Source organism: Lepisma saccharinum, chromosome 5, assembly GCF_977018435.1.
Source record: "Lepisma saccharinum chromosome 5, izLepSacc3.1, whole genome shotgun sequence".
NCBI lineage: Eukaryota > Metazoa > Arthropoda > Insecta > Zygentoma > Lepismatidae > Lepisma > Lepisma saccharinum.
Window position 1 is genome coordinate 12,816,057 of NC_139233.1, and position 15,206 is coordinate 12,831,262.

Consider the following 15,206-nt stretch of genomic DNA (forward strand, 5'->3'; position numbering starts at 1 on the left):
AAAACCCTAACAACCCATCTTGCAAAAAAAATATGGTTCGGTGTTTGTGATGTGTGGATTAACAATTGCACACACACACACATACACACACACAATTGCAAGAATGCTGAGAAATTAATGGAAGTTACTTCCCATCCATATTAACTTCATCGCACCTCAGTCGGGGACATCGCAATGATTCATAGTCACTGTCAAGAGATTACAAAGTTTCATTAATATCAATAATTCATGAGTGCAGTGGTCTCCACAGAGAAGGAAGTCGGTTGTCCTCGTTCCCAGCGAAATCTTACGTGACGAAGTGATGTGGAATGCTGCAGAAATTTGAGTGCATCATCTCTGTGTTATAAAAGTAAAATTTACAAATACCTTGCTGTTTCTTGAACAAATCAGTGCAGTAGACGGCCTGCAATTGATCCGTTCCTAAGCTATTTCAGCACAGAGACTGATTATTTTATAGTACAGTCAAGAGCAGGAATTGTTATTTTATAGTACAGTCAAGAGGAGGAATTGGTTTGTGTCCATATATAGCAGTGAGGACACCCCTTGAGTTAGTCAACCTGTATCACACAACAGTTTGGCGCATTTCATACTACGCTAGGTTTGATAAGGGCAAGTTTGTGGAGAACTTCAACGGTTACGTTTTCTGGTGTTATTTTATTTCTTCTATGTACATTCATTTCTTCTCTTTTATCACCTACAGGAAGTACAAACTTGAATATTATGCAATGTGCGAATTCGTGGTGTGTTCCGGGTTGCATAACCTGTCTGTGAAGATGAAGTTGATAAATAGTTGAAAACAGATAACCAATACAGGACTAATTGGTTTGTTTTAAGGAATTATACCAAAACGGGGCACGTGTGTGAATACACACACGTCTTTCATCCGGCGGAGAAAGCCAGAAATATGAAGCATATAATTTCAGCCTAAAGAGATGCGCGACGACGATTCACGACATACATTTCGGTCAAAGCTGAATCAAACAAGAGAATCGCCTCCGTGGCGACAGGTCTCGCTCTTGGATTTGGTAACGATTGTCTGTATCATTAGAGGCAGCCATTTCAATTATGTAACTAGTTAGTCCTCCCTATTCCCCTCTTCCTTTGTTGAAACATGACCTTGTAATTGTTACTGTTCTAAGTGGCACTTCTAGCTGTACTTAACAATTCTCATATTTGCAGACGTCGAGTATTGATTATTGCCGAAGACCTTCAGACGATGTTCAAATTCAGGTCAGAAGGAGGAGCATAGAAATTATAATTTCCAAAAGAGAGAAGATGCATAAGGTGGAAACAAAGTTGTTCTCACTAATAAGAAGCTCGATAGAAAGGTTTTTTTCAAGGATGGCTCTACTTGTCAATGATAAAGAGAAAAATAATGACACGGTGTTTGCAAATGAAATTAGAAAACTCCCAAGACCGTGTCACATTTTTTTTCTGTGACAAGGTTTGTGATTTGTAAACGTTATGGGGAAGTTTTTAGTTTGAACACACTGTACCACTTGTATCGGAGGAGATATATGATTGTAAATAAACACACATTTTTCAATTTTTATTAAGTTTGTCACAAGAACAGGAAAATTTTTACAAGCAAGAAACGCGTGTCAGTTACTATGTTTAAGACATGTATTTTAATGTTATTCTCTCTTTAATCGTGTTAAACTAGTGGGTTTATCGGCATCTGATTAATGTAGAACTAATTACTGTTTTCATGATAGTTGGGAAAGTCAGCTGACCTCCGTGGCGGGGTGGTTATCACAGCGCGCTTCAATGATAGGGGTCAGTGGTTCCAATCCTGGCCTGGACATGGCTGTTTTTTTAAGGTCTCTTCATCATTTTCATCCTCATCTTCGCGACTAGACAAAAGTGGCAAAAAATCGAAGAAAAATAAACCAAATCAATCAATACTTGGAGAAAACGTAAGTCATAATTTATACAATTTTAAAGAAAATAGCCTATAATTTTATACGGTTAAATATGTTTAATGAAGTTACATGGATGCGGTACATACTATTTTCAACAAATCCTTTCAGCAACTTTTTTAATAAGAGAAATGAGCGTATTGTAAACTTCGAAGGTCGGACACACTTTGAATTTTTTTCTCTTTTTGCTCAGATGCCATCTAGGGGAAAAAAGAGGAGTTACATCATTGTTTGACGTCTGTCGCATGTCAAGTACATATTGGAGCACTAGAAGGGAAGGTCGTCTGAATGAATTGTATGAAACATAAATGCACTACAATTCTTGCCAGCATTAGATAGCCCTGCTCCTTCCTTCACGTCATCTTAGTTAAAATTGCTAATTCTAAACTAAACTCACGCCATACTCCTTTCGTTCAGCCTTCTTCGTCCTTTATCGGTGATTCCGAAACCCCAAGATTGATTTCATTATTTTGCGTCGCTTTCCTTCCACATTTGACTAATCGCGGCGATGAGGCTGGCTGATGATGAGCTGAAATTGATTCATAAAGAACACTCATGCCTGGATTCGAAATCCAGACTTCTGGCGTCGTAGCACGCTGTGCTAACCACTCCGCCACGGAAGTCGGCTCCCAAAATTGAAGGCTGCGTTTTGTGCTGAGATTTGGGAAACTAAGATCATGAAACTCTGACGCAGAGAATGCTAACAGCTAATGCTACATCTGTCCTTGGAGGGCCAAGGTCTGGTTAGTGTATCGAATCCAATCGTTGCTGTTTTCCGATCCGGAATCCGTTACTATTCTTTTCAAGTTGTTATGACGATGCGGAAATTTTGGAACCCCGCCGAGTCGAGCTCCGGACCGGCGAGAGCAATAACCATTCAGTTACGAGGAGCTCGGAACATACCTAACACTCCTAAATATGAACGCTTGAAAACAGGTAATTCTATTGGAATTACCCCGTATTAGTGTTAAATTTTCCCTCACCTAATATACAATTTAAAAGTTAACAAAACAGTATATTATTTTTTCTTTCATTATGTCTCTGGTGTAGGACGTATTAATTTCCATAAACATTATTAGCCATATTATCTGCCGGTAAGTTATTATTTAAAGCTAGTGTCCTTAATGCGCGATAATATATTAGAAAAATGAACTCTTTAGCGGTCTTTCGTTCCAAACCACCCGCTTTGCTGTATTTAAATGTGGCGAAGTTTGTTCTTGTTGGTTCAGTTAACGGTAGTATTAACGTACCTTTTGCTATACGTCGCTGAACAATGAACCGTTAAGAAAATGTATAATTATCGCTTTGCAGGGAAACTTGTCGACCGAACTTATCGGCAGCAATGAATCCAATTGTCTTCCTGTTGAGAACTCAAATGATGTCGTTTGCTGACAAATAATCGGGAGCAGAATTTTTCTGCTTTATTTCTTCAAAAAAATGGTGGTATTTCCCCGCCTCCGCCACAAATTCATAAATTAGTGACAAAATGTTTTTTCTCTGTACTAAGGAGATGTGAGAGAGTCCCTTCAATGTTAATTGCTGTGAAAAAGGACAGCTGACTAAAATAAATTAGATTCATTAGCGCTTCTTATTGTAAACCACAAATTTTAAAATGTTGGAACGACTGGTACTCTAAAGAGAAACTCAAGATACAGTAAAAAAGAAAACATGTACAGTCACGAACACTTCTGGGTTGTAACGATTCCATTGAATGTGAATAGTAACTTTCCAACTCAGAAGTGCCCGTCACTGTACAAGGCTACGAGGGCTGCTGGAAAAGTTTCTGCAATAAATATGAAAAAAGACATGTGAAATTCTGGGAATGGCTTTATTGTTTTTCCATGTATTCACCCTTAAGATCGGTACACTTTTGCGCACGCTCAAACCAATTTTGAAAGTATTTTTCCACTCTGAAGCTGATACCTCAGAAACGGTCGTTCGGAATGCGTCAACAGCTGCTTCAGGCGACACAAATCGCTCACCACGCATCTTATTTTTCATGTGTGGGAACAAGAAGAAAGAAGTCATTAGGTGATAGATCAGGTGAGTACGGACAATGAGTCATTAATTCGACATTTTTACTGGACAAAAAATCAACAGTTTGGTGTGCTGAGTGGGAACTGGCGTTGTCGTGGTGAAGAATAATGCGACGATTTGGGTTTGTTTTACGCAATTCATTGATGACCTCTGGCAAACAAATTGTTGTATACCACTCAGCATTTACAGTCCTTCGATCTTCTAAAGCTATTGTTGCCACATGTCCGGTATAACCGAAGAAACAAGCAATCATTTGCTTGGCAGCTCTTCTCGAACGAGCAACTTTTGTTGGTTTCGGCTCACTTTGAAGCACCCAAACAGTGGATTGCTGTTTAGTTTCGGGTTGTTATCAATAGATTCAAGTTGCGTCCCCTGTAACGATGTTGTACACCAAATTTGACTTGCCTCGGTTGAATTTTTTGAGCATTTCTTTACACCAATTTATATGAGCATGTTATTGAGCTTCGGTCAAGTTGTGTGGGATCCAACGGTTTGAAAGTTTCCGTACGTTCAGATGACGATGCAAAATCGTACGGGTATGTATTGCTTTCATGTCAATGTTCAAGGATGCCTGAATCTCACGGGATGTCACATGCCGATCTCTCTCAATCATTTCACGCACAGCATCAACGTTACTGGCAACAACAGACGTGGATGAACGACCTTCACAAAATTCATCACTGAGAAATGTGCGACACGCTGGATTTCGGAAAACCAATTGTACACAGTCCTATTGGATGGTGCTTCATCCCCAAAAGCCAAATGAAGTCGCACGATGCGTTGTTTCGGTGTTAAAATACATTTGAAATCATAAAAAATCATTGCCCGAAAGTGTTCACGAGAAATTTCCATTTCTCACACGAAACTACTTCTTCAAACTGCTGTGAGAAATAAACGAATAGACTTAAGCAAACAATCAAATATAAATTAAGCATAAAAAAGGTATATTCTTCCGATTTTTATAATAGCGGAACACTAGCGCCACTGTTGGTGGTAGTTTGCAGAAACTTTTCCAGCAACCCTCGTATGTGAAACATAACTTCTACAAGCGCGTTAGCCGGGGGTCCCGGGTTCGAATTCTAGCCTGGGCATGTGTGTTCTTTGTGAGTGTCCCTTCATCAATTTCATCATATCACCACCACTCATCCCCATCTTCGACATTAGCCAAAAATGGCAGAAATACGGAAGAAAATAAGCCAAATCAATAAACAATATATTCCGGATACTATTCTTATGTCCAGAGCCTGCCCTAGGGAGGGGCAAAACGGATACTCACCCGAGGCCCCGTTCTTCAGGGAAAGGGGCGCCAAAATAAATAATTGTTTGGGTCGGCTTATTGTCAGTTTATATGACGGTGGTGCTTCCAATTAAACAAATGCATTATTCGTTTAATTAAAGAATGACATTATGAAGGGAAAGTATTATTTTATATGTAAATTCACTACAGCATCAAAATTCAATGAAACGTAATCAAAGGAGAATTCTGATATAGAATATTATTGGATATGCTTAAGAAGTTACCACTTTGATACATGAAGTAATACTTTTAGGTTTGTAATGATGCGATCATTACTGGATCCTTTTTTATGTTATAAATTGTGTATGCCTATGTCTATGTCCTGTACGTTTGAGTTCTTGGCCGTTGGGGAGCGGTAAGTTTCCAGTAACGGTTTAGGTCATTAGCGGGGCCTATAAAAGGAAGGGAAGGCAGCAGTCGGTCTCAGATATTTGGCGGAGTACAGCAATGTAAGAGGTACCTTTTTCTCTAAGGGGAGCGGCTGGGCGAGCTTTCTTTCCTTACTATGTGAACCGACGGCGGGGACGTTAACTTTCTTTCTTTTAATACACACACTTGATCTTTTCACATTATTCCAATAGTTTATTTCATGTGGGAAACCGGGTACACAGCACACATACCTTCAGCCACCTTTTTTGGTACTGAGGGTTATATTTTTTTTTACTCGTGGAGCCAGTGGCTACGCGAGTCTACACACTCTCTTCGGGAAGGGGGGACAGGGTACACCGGAATGTAATTTTGCGAATAACGGCCAAGAATTAACTTCTGTAAATATATTATGAATAAACCTATATATATCTAAAAGGAAATGGGCGTTATACTATAATTTGAAGAAATACGTGTCTATTGCCTAAACTAGCATCCACAGAACTTCAGGTACTGCAAGTTTTGAACCTCGGGACAAGGATTCAAAAATGTATGGTTGTGTATATTGTGTATGTTGCTGAGAATCGGCTTAAAAGCACAAAATATACCGTTACATACTGGGGGCTCATAGTCGGGATATTTTTTGTAAGAAGTACTGAAGGCATATGTTATTGCGAAGTGGAAAGAAAATAACGGAAGACAAGATGGCAATTCAAATAGACAGGGAGCTCATTGGCAAGTTGCTAGGCAATGCGAACTTGGAGGGAAGGCCTGAGGAAGATATTGTTGGGGAACTTGAGAGACTTTCTCTAAACCTTACGCAAGGAACTTCGGCAAGGACGGGCGAGGAGAAAATGAACAAAATCTTGGAAAAAAGCAACATAAACATTCCGATCTTTAAGGGAAACGTCGGCGATGTAAGTCCACACGATTATTTGTATGAATTACGCAATTATCAGGAAATCATGGAAATTGGGGATACTTTTCTCTTAGATAGAATCTTGCCGCTTTCGTTGAAGGAAATCGCTGCAGATTGGTTCAGATTTTCGAGACCATTCGGCACTTTTAGGGAATTTGAGAAGGCGTTCTTGGAAGAATTCTTTAGTGTCGATTACGACTCGGAAATAGCAAGGATCATTCAGAACAATTACCAGTCACCAGACCAGTCTCTTCTTGCATTTATTCGACACACCAGGAAGCTTTTCGCAATGAGGGAGAAACGGGGGACAGAAGACGAGGTCATCCAGCACGTTTTGAAATTTTCCCATCCTAAATTCAGAACACACTTGTACAACAGAACATTCGCAACAATCAAAGATTTGGAAACCCATTCTATGGACATTCAAAAGAGATTGTATTCAGAAGCCCTGTACTATTGTCCAGAACTGAGGGACAACAGTTCGCCGCATCTGTCTGCCATGCCGACTTCAGCGAGTGGCACAAGGCAATTAGCAGCCGCGGGGACAATGAACACTTTCGGCCGCGTGGGAACAGAAGTATCAATGAGCGCCATAAATCCTGGACTGGTCAACCGGCTAAGCTTTTCCGGGAATGTTGGGACCCCGTCGAGAGCAGAAGAACCGACGAAGAGAAGGGGGATCCGTTGTTTTCGGTGTGACGGTCTTGACCACAAAGCCGCCATGTGTACTGCTCCAAAAAACTCGTTAGGCCCGAACAGAGCGACACCGCCATCGTAGCAGGCGCTGCGTGGAAGAAAAACAAAGGGGGGAGTAGGAAGATACGCAACTGCAGGAATTTCACTTCTGGCGACAAAGAGCCGTTAGTCCCCTGTAAAATCAATGGAAAGGACTTCTCCTTATTCGTAGACACAGGGGCCTCTGTGAGCACTGTAAATTTAGAGATCGCAAAACAACTGGAAAAACAAGGAAATAAGATTAACAATAAACGTATCAATATTTCTTTGGCAGTAGGCTCTGTACAATCATGTGGGGAAATGTATCTTACTGTACATTTGAATGGGGTGAAACTTAGGCATAAATTCGTCGTTTTGCGCGATTGTTTCAAGGGATTCATCGCAGGTCGTGGGTTCATAAGGCAAGCCGGATTATCTCTGCACTTGAAAGAGGGAGGCTACAGCTTTGCAGACAGTGACGTCATCTATTTGTTTTCTGCGGAGAAGAGGGAAGCGGGGATGAGTCTTCCGATTCTGCAGGGGATAACGTCGACTGTGGAGGCTGAAGCTGGGGCAACCGCGACGGTAACCGCGACGATGGGAAAAAGTGAAACATCTGATGCAACAACCGCGACGATGGGATATTGCCAAACACGTCCCGAAATAGCAGAATTGATTGTGCGTGCAGAATGTTCACCAGAAGTAAAGAAGAAATTAGCAGATATTTTAAACATCTACAGTAACGTCTTTTCTGAAAAACCTGGCGTTACACACATCTTACAGCACAAAATAGAACTAACCGATAGGACACCATTCTATTCTAAGCTTCGTATTTTGACTCCAGAAAAGCAAGAAATAATGGATAACTGTATCGATGAGCTGTTAGCTGGGGGTTTCATCGAGCCCTGCAAATCTAATTACATTAATTCACCGTTGTTAATCAGGAAAGGGGATAAATACAAGGTGATCCTAGATCCTCGAAAGACAAACGCAGTAACAAAGAAATCTAGGAATGAAGTCCCGGATATGTTTGAATCTTTGAGTAAATTAGGCAAGGCTAGATATTTCTGTAAATTAGATTTGGTAAACGCTTTTGGCCAGCTTTTATTGGAAGAAAACTCACGCCAATACACGGCATTCAACACTTCACGAGGAATCTTTCGCTATTTGAGATGTCCCTATGGATTGAGCATGATTCCTAACACACTGGCGAAACTGATGAATATTGTCCTTGGAGAGCTGCAGGGTGTCTCATGCATTGCATTTTACGATGACATTTTGGTTTATGGAGAAACGGAGGGAGAATTGTTGCTCGCGCTGAAAGAAGTTTTGGAGAGAATACACAAGGCGAACTTAACACTTTCACCATCGAAGTCCCAACTTTTTACTTCGGAAGTGGATTACCTGGGTTTCAGAATTTCTCACAAGCAAGTGATGTGCCACCCATCCAAGATTGAGTATTTGGACCAGATAAGGGCTCCGAAGAATGTGAAGCAACTCCAGAGCATTTTAGGATTCTTCGGATTTCTGAAAGGTCACATTAGCCACATGTCAGAGTTGACGAGTCCTCTCACTGACATGTTACGTAAGGGAATTCGCTTTCGGTGGACGGATGTTCACGAAGAGTGCCTGACCAAACTGAAGGAAGCTGTAAAGAATAACGTTTCTTTGTACATTCCCGTACTGAATGAGCCGTTCGTCATCTACAGCGACGCGAGCGATAACTGCGCCGGTTTCTTACTAGGACAGAGGGACCAAGGGGGGAAACTGCATGTTGTATCCTTTGGAAGTAAAAAGTTCTCACAAGCCCAGAAGAACTACAGCACAACGCACAAAGAATTCCTCGCTTTGCTCCTTGCAGTCGAGACTTTCGACAAGTACATCTGCCACGCTCCGGCAGTGGAAGTTTTCACTGACCACAGTGCTCTGACCACGATATTCAGTACTGAAAACAAGAGCGCAAAGATGTCTAGGTGGACCGCTCGTATCTCGCGCTACCCTCTGCTCATCAAATACGTGAAAGGAGAGCTAAATCTGGTAGACTTTCTATCGAGAAATGAAGTATGCAACACTTATCCGTCTGAGTACGACGGGTTACCCGCAGCGCAGGAAACATTCCCCCTGGAAGATGAAAATGATGAAGGCTACGTAAAATTCGAGATGGAAGACGGAGTTGTGATCGATTCGTCAGATATTGCACAGAAACCAGTTGCTGACCTCAGTGCTTTGTGCACTATACAAAGCGCGAAGCAAATAAAGAAGAAACGACGAGAAAATTTGCTTCGAGGGATCAAACTACCCAAGGTTCGTCTCTCTAAAAGTGAAAAGATGCAGGGCTTTTCATTGTTGCCTTTCTCCGTGGCCGAGGGGAATGAAGAACACGAACCGCTGGATCCGAGCAGGCTTCTGGACACCACTTCAATCATTTCAGAGCAAATGAAAGATAATTTTCTTGCAGACTTAGCGAAGACTGTTAGGAACGAGGAGGTGGAAGGGACGAAGATGTACAAGGAAAAGTTGAAGACACTGGCCAAATCTTCGTATTTCGACGATGATGGAATCCTTAGGAGAAATTTGCCTGCAGAAAAGTACAAAGAGAAAGGAACTGGCAAAATATGGGCACCTCTTTCTCTACGTGCGCAAATTCTTATGTCCTTGCATGATAGTGCATTCGCTTCTCATCCTGGAAGATTGAAAACTTTAGCAAAGGTCAGAGAACAATACACGTGGCTAGGCCTAACAAAAGACGTTATTCAATACTGTAAGTCGTGCCAACCATGCTGTGTATTTAAAGGGGACACGACTAAGAAGCAAGGCTTCATGGCAAGTAATAAGGAAACAGAAGTTGGCAAGAACTTATACTGTGACATTCTGGGACCAGTCGTTCGTTCGAAAAAGGGAAATTTCCAATACGTTCTAGTATGCGTTGATAGTTTTAGCAGATTTACTATCTTGCGCCCTCTTCGCGTTGTGACTGCGAAATCTGTGCTAGAACAATTACTGGATATATTCTCGATCCATGGATTCTACCCGAGAATCTCCACTGATAATCAAAGCATTTTCAATTCCAGAATGTGGAAACAGATGATGAAGATATTTGATTCCAAGCAGATCAGAATTTCTCCATATCGCCCGCAGGGCAATCTCGCAGAATGCTACGTAAAGGCAACTAAACGTGCTCTTTCCACACTAATTTCGTCGCACAACGAGTGGGCGTCATCGTTACCGTACGTGCAGTTTGCATTGAATTCCCAAGTTTGCAACACGACCACATTCAGTCCAGCATATTTGCATTTTGGACGTTCTGTGAGGGGTCCTTTCGAGAAGGCCAGGGACGCTTTGCCTCAAGGACCTGAAATCAGACAGGAGGACATCTTGGAATTCGTGGAAGAAACGAAATTCAGGATAGAAGAGGCCAAGAAGATAGCTTGCAACAATCAAGAGCGCATGCATAATGCACAGAAGAAAGTATATGATAAGAAACGCCGCAAGTGCACGTTTAAGGTGGGGGAAAAAGCTTGGCTTAAGGAACATCCTCTCTCTGATAAGGCCCGTGGAGTAACTAGTAAACTCTCGGGGAAGTTCTCTGGACCGCACGCAATTGTTGAGCAAACTTCGGCAAATACTTTCAAACTAAAACACAGCGAGGACGGAAGAATATTGAGAGCCAACAGCGATCAGTTAAAACCTTATTCTTCGCCGCCTGAGTTCGCGAAGAAAGTAGCCGGGCAAAATTCAGCGAAGGGAGCGCACGTATCTTCTCCAGAAGACGAGAATGAAGATGTACCCCAGATGCGTTACAAGCTGAGAAACAGATTCTGATCTAATTTCAAAAGGGGATTTTTGTAAATATTGTATATAGGGATTTATCTATCTTTTCTTTATTTTTTATCTTTCATTTATTTTCTCTCTCTGATACCTCACACACTATTCCTGCAAACGTTTCGTTCCGCAGTCAACAGAAGTAACGCAAAGTTAGTGCGTATTTTTTTACCGCGTATTTTCGTCGAGAAGCCGCAGTTCGGTGGTGAGAAAATCCAGTGAATAGCAGTGACATCTCTGGATGTAGAGCCATTTAGACCCATTCATGTGGAAGCCGGTCGAAGCGGTGTCTTCCGATCTCGGCAGGAGCGCAGAGCAGTGGCGTTGCCGGGAGTCGAACCAGCAGCCTTGGTGACTTGGATGGATTTCCAGGAGACTGTCCCTAATTGGTCCAGGAGGAAGGATGGAAGAGATGCTGAGTGGGTAAGAATCGACGTGGGTTAACCAGCTCCAGTGCTGAGGGAAGAACGCAGATCTCGAAGTACACTTGTGGACAAAATTAGAGTGAACATTGACTGTCAGTGTCGTGTGACCTAATGAAAGTGTGTTTGTAGTGAACAGAAACTGCGGACAAGTGTATTGTGTATATTATTATTATTTTTCTAGGTTACAGAACTTTGATTTTTCTCTCTTCAGGAAGGGGGGACTATGTAATGATGCGATCATTACTGGATCCTTTTTTATGTTATAAATTGTGTATGCCTATGTCTATGTCCTGTACGTTTGAGTTCTTGGCCGTTGGGGAGCGGTAAGTTTCCAGTAACGGTTTAGGTCATTAGCGGGGCCTATAAAAGGAAGGGAAGGCAGCAGTCGGTCTCAGATATTTGGCGGAGTACAGCAATGTAAGAGGTACCTTTTTCTCTAAGGGGAGCGGCTGGGCGAGCTTTCTTTCCTTACTATGTGAACCGACGGCGGGGACGTTAACTTTCTTTCTTTTAATACACACACTTGATCTTTTCACATTATTCCAATAGTTTATTTCATGTGGGAAACCGGGTACACAGCACACATACCTTCAGCCACCTTTTTTGGTACTGAGGGTTATATTTTTTTTTACTCGTGGAGCCAGTGGCTACGCGAGTCTACACACTCTCTTCGGGAAGGGGGGACAGGGTACACCGGAATGTAATTTTGCGAATAACGGCCAAGAATTAACTTCTGTAAATATATTATGAATAAACCTATATATATCTAAAAGGAAATGGGCGTTATACTATAATTTGAAGAAATACGTGTCTATTGCCTAAACTAGCATCCACAGAACTTCAGGTACTGCAAGTTTTGAACCTCGGGACAAGGATTCAAAAATGTATGGTTGTGTATATTGTGTATGTTGCTGAGAATCGGCTTAAAAGCACAAAATATACCGTTACAGGTTGTACACCCAGTTCTGTAATTAAATATAGGGCCATTTCATGCCAAATCAAACACGATCTTAACCTTGACATCTCAGAAATTGATAATTTGTGGTGCAGTCGTAGTACCAGTAAAGTTGACGAAAACTGCCAAATTTAAATTTTGTCGGCTCTTAGTTTTTGAGTTATAGACTTTCAAAAAAGCAAAAATCCGAAAATTTTACATTTTGAAATCTTTAAACAGCTATATATCAAAAACTATTTAACCTAGAGAGCTCAAATTGGTGCCATTCTCTTCTGCTTTTCATGAGCTTTAATTTGAAATGTATCATTGCTGTCCTATTTAAATTTTGAAATTTTTTAAAAAACTTGAAAATAAGTTTTTTTGAAAATCTAAAAAACACTATTTTTTAATTATTTTTTTATTGTAATGTGTGCGAAATTTGCTAAATTTCTTGACTCCCATATTAAAATCACAACTATATACTGAGTGGTTGATGTTGAAGTCTTCATATTAATGTTTTATAATTTTTGGGCTACAAAAAACATGAAAATACCTAAAATTTATCACTTTTAATATCAGGTAAGCCAATTGAAAAATGTATGAGGGGAAATCATTAAATACGCGTAACAGGAATTTTATTCTAAACTTCAAGGAGATTTATGCACAACGAAAATTTGTGTCTACGTACTGAACCTTTATTCTGCTGTAGACTTCAGATGGTTTCAATCCCTCTGACCCCAAAAAATCGAATAACACTTCGTTGCTCTTCTACTATGCAAGTCAACTGTATAGCGGCCATGTTGTACGAGCTACTGCGCAGGCGCATACGGCTCGATCGTCACGTCACCTTTATGGCGTGTTGCTAAGGAAACTTTTTGAGTGCCGACACACAAATTTCCGTTGTGCATAAATCTCCATGAAGTTTAGAATAAAATTCCTGTTACATAATGACTTCCTCTCGTACATTTTTCAATTTGCTTATCTGATATTAAAAGTGATAAATTTTAAGTATTTTCATGTTATTTGTAGCCCAAAAATTATAAAATAGACTAATATGAAGACTTCAACATCAACAACTCAGCATATAGTTGTGGTTTTAACATGGGAGTCAAGAAATTTAGCAAATTTCGCACACATTACAATAAAAAATAATAGTTTCCATAGGAACATATTGCTGTTCCATTATGAAATTTTGCACACGAATAGTCAATTGATATCTTCAAAACATATATTTTTTCAAAAAAATTAAAAATAATGTTTTTGAGGTATTCAAAAAAACTTTTTTCAAGTTTTTCAAGAATTACAAAATTTAAATAGAACAGTAATGATATATTTCAAATTAAAGCTCATGAAAAGCAGAAGAGAATGACGCCAATTTGAGCTCTCGGTCAAATAGTTTTTGATCTACAGCTGTTTAAAGATTTCAAAATGTCTTAAAATTTTGGGATTTTTTTTTAAAGTCAGTAACTCAAAAACTAAGCGCCGACAAAATCTGAAATTTGGCAGTTTTTGTCCTCTTGATAGGTAGAATGTATAAACAAAAAAAAAAAATTAAAAATCCTAAAGGTTCAAACATAATTTTTATCTGTTGATTTGACATGGAATGACCTTATAATGATCGTCGCACCAGCAGTGGCTCATCGAAAATTAAAAGAAACACTATTTAGAAACTTTTTATTAGTCTCCTATAATTCTTGTTTTCAACCTTTAGCATGTTCTGCTTATTGTTCTTAGGTAATTGACTGTGAGTCTTTAAGTCCAGCCAAGGTTCCCGGGTTCGAATCCCGCTCGGGCTTGGTTGTTTGTGAATGTCCATTCATCAATTTCATCATTTCATCCCCAGCTTCGCAAATTAGCGAAGAGGCAAAAAACGCGAAGTAAAATAAACGAAATCAATCAATCTTTAAGTCCACTTTTGGAACAGAAAGGCTAATCGGGACTGGACCTACAGTTTAGAGTGGAAACCGAACCACTATGTGCCTCCACCGGGTATCGAACCCAGAACCCGTTGATTATAAGGCGATGACTTTTCCAGTACGCCATCGGGGAGGCCCTGTTCTTAGGTAATAATGCGACATATATAGCCTATGTAGAAAAAAGGTCCCTGGTTCATTACCCGGTGGAGGCACATTGCACAGTGGTTCGAATCCCACTTTAAACTGTGGGTCCCGTCTCGATTAGCCTATCTGTGTGTAAAGGGACTTAAAACAACAATTGAAACAAACGAAATATATAAATTAATTGTAATTATATTTATATTGTGCTTATATGGACACTCATACTTCAGACTAAGGGACTCTGAACATTCCTGGTTATAGGACCCGCGTATATTGTATGCCCCAGGCCCCGCACCCATCTAGGGTTGGCCCTGCATATCTGTTATAAGTTGGGGGCGGACATCGAAGAGGAACGAGCAAACTGTATGTTTTGACTGAAGTGGCTACGCACTGGTTGTCGGAGGCCGGAGATGTGACAACACCGCACAGATGTCTGTCGAAGAACCTGGAGCTTGCCCAGCGTGTTTGCTGTGGTGTGTTCAGTCTTGCGGCTCGAGACTGGACTAGCAGGTCGTTTCAGTGACGTGCGTGGTGTTGCTAGTGAGCGGCTAACAGTACAGCTTGTTAGCAGTTTGTGTTCAGTGGTGGGTTTTGTTGGTGCTCCGAGTCTCGTAAACAGCGGCAGGTGGACGTTGGAATATGAATGCGAAAAGGTAGGAATTCTTGTTTTGTTTTCTCTTCTCTTTTCTGAAGTGCATTCCCGTCATAACAAGACA

At 40.7% G+C, this 15,206-nt stretch overlaps 1 protein-coding gene across 5 annotated transcripts in view; it reads left to right on the top strand.

The window, feature by feature from the left end:
* Positions 1 to 15,206, top strand: part of RalGPS (Ral GEF with PH domain and SH3 binding motif) — a 141,237-nt gene that overhangs the window by 35,985 nt on the left and 90,046 nt on the right. For 3 of the 5 annotated variants that reach the window (XM_083122181.1, XM_083122186.1, XM_083122187.1), the window contains exon 1: positions 14,985 to 15,143. The exons of the other annotated variants lie outside the window; for them this stretch is intronic. The gene's annotated coding sequence lies outside the window, so the exon portion shown is untranslated. Of the gene's footprint in view, positions 1 to 14,984; positions 15,144 to 15,206 lie in introns of those variants that run through there. 5 annotated transcript variants of the gene reach the window in all.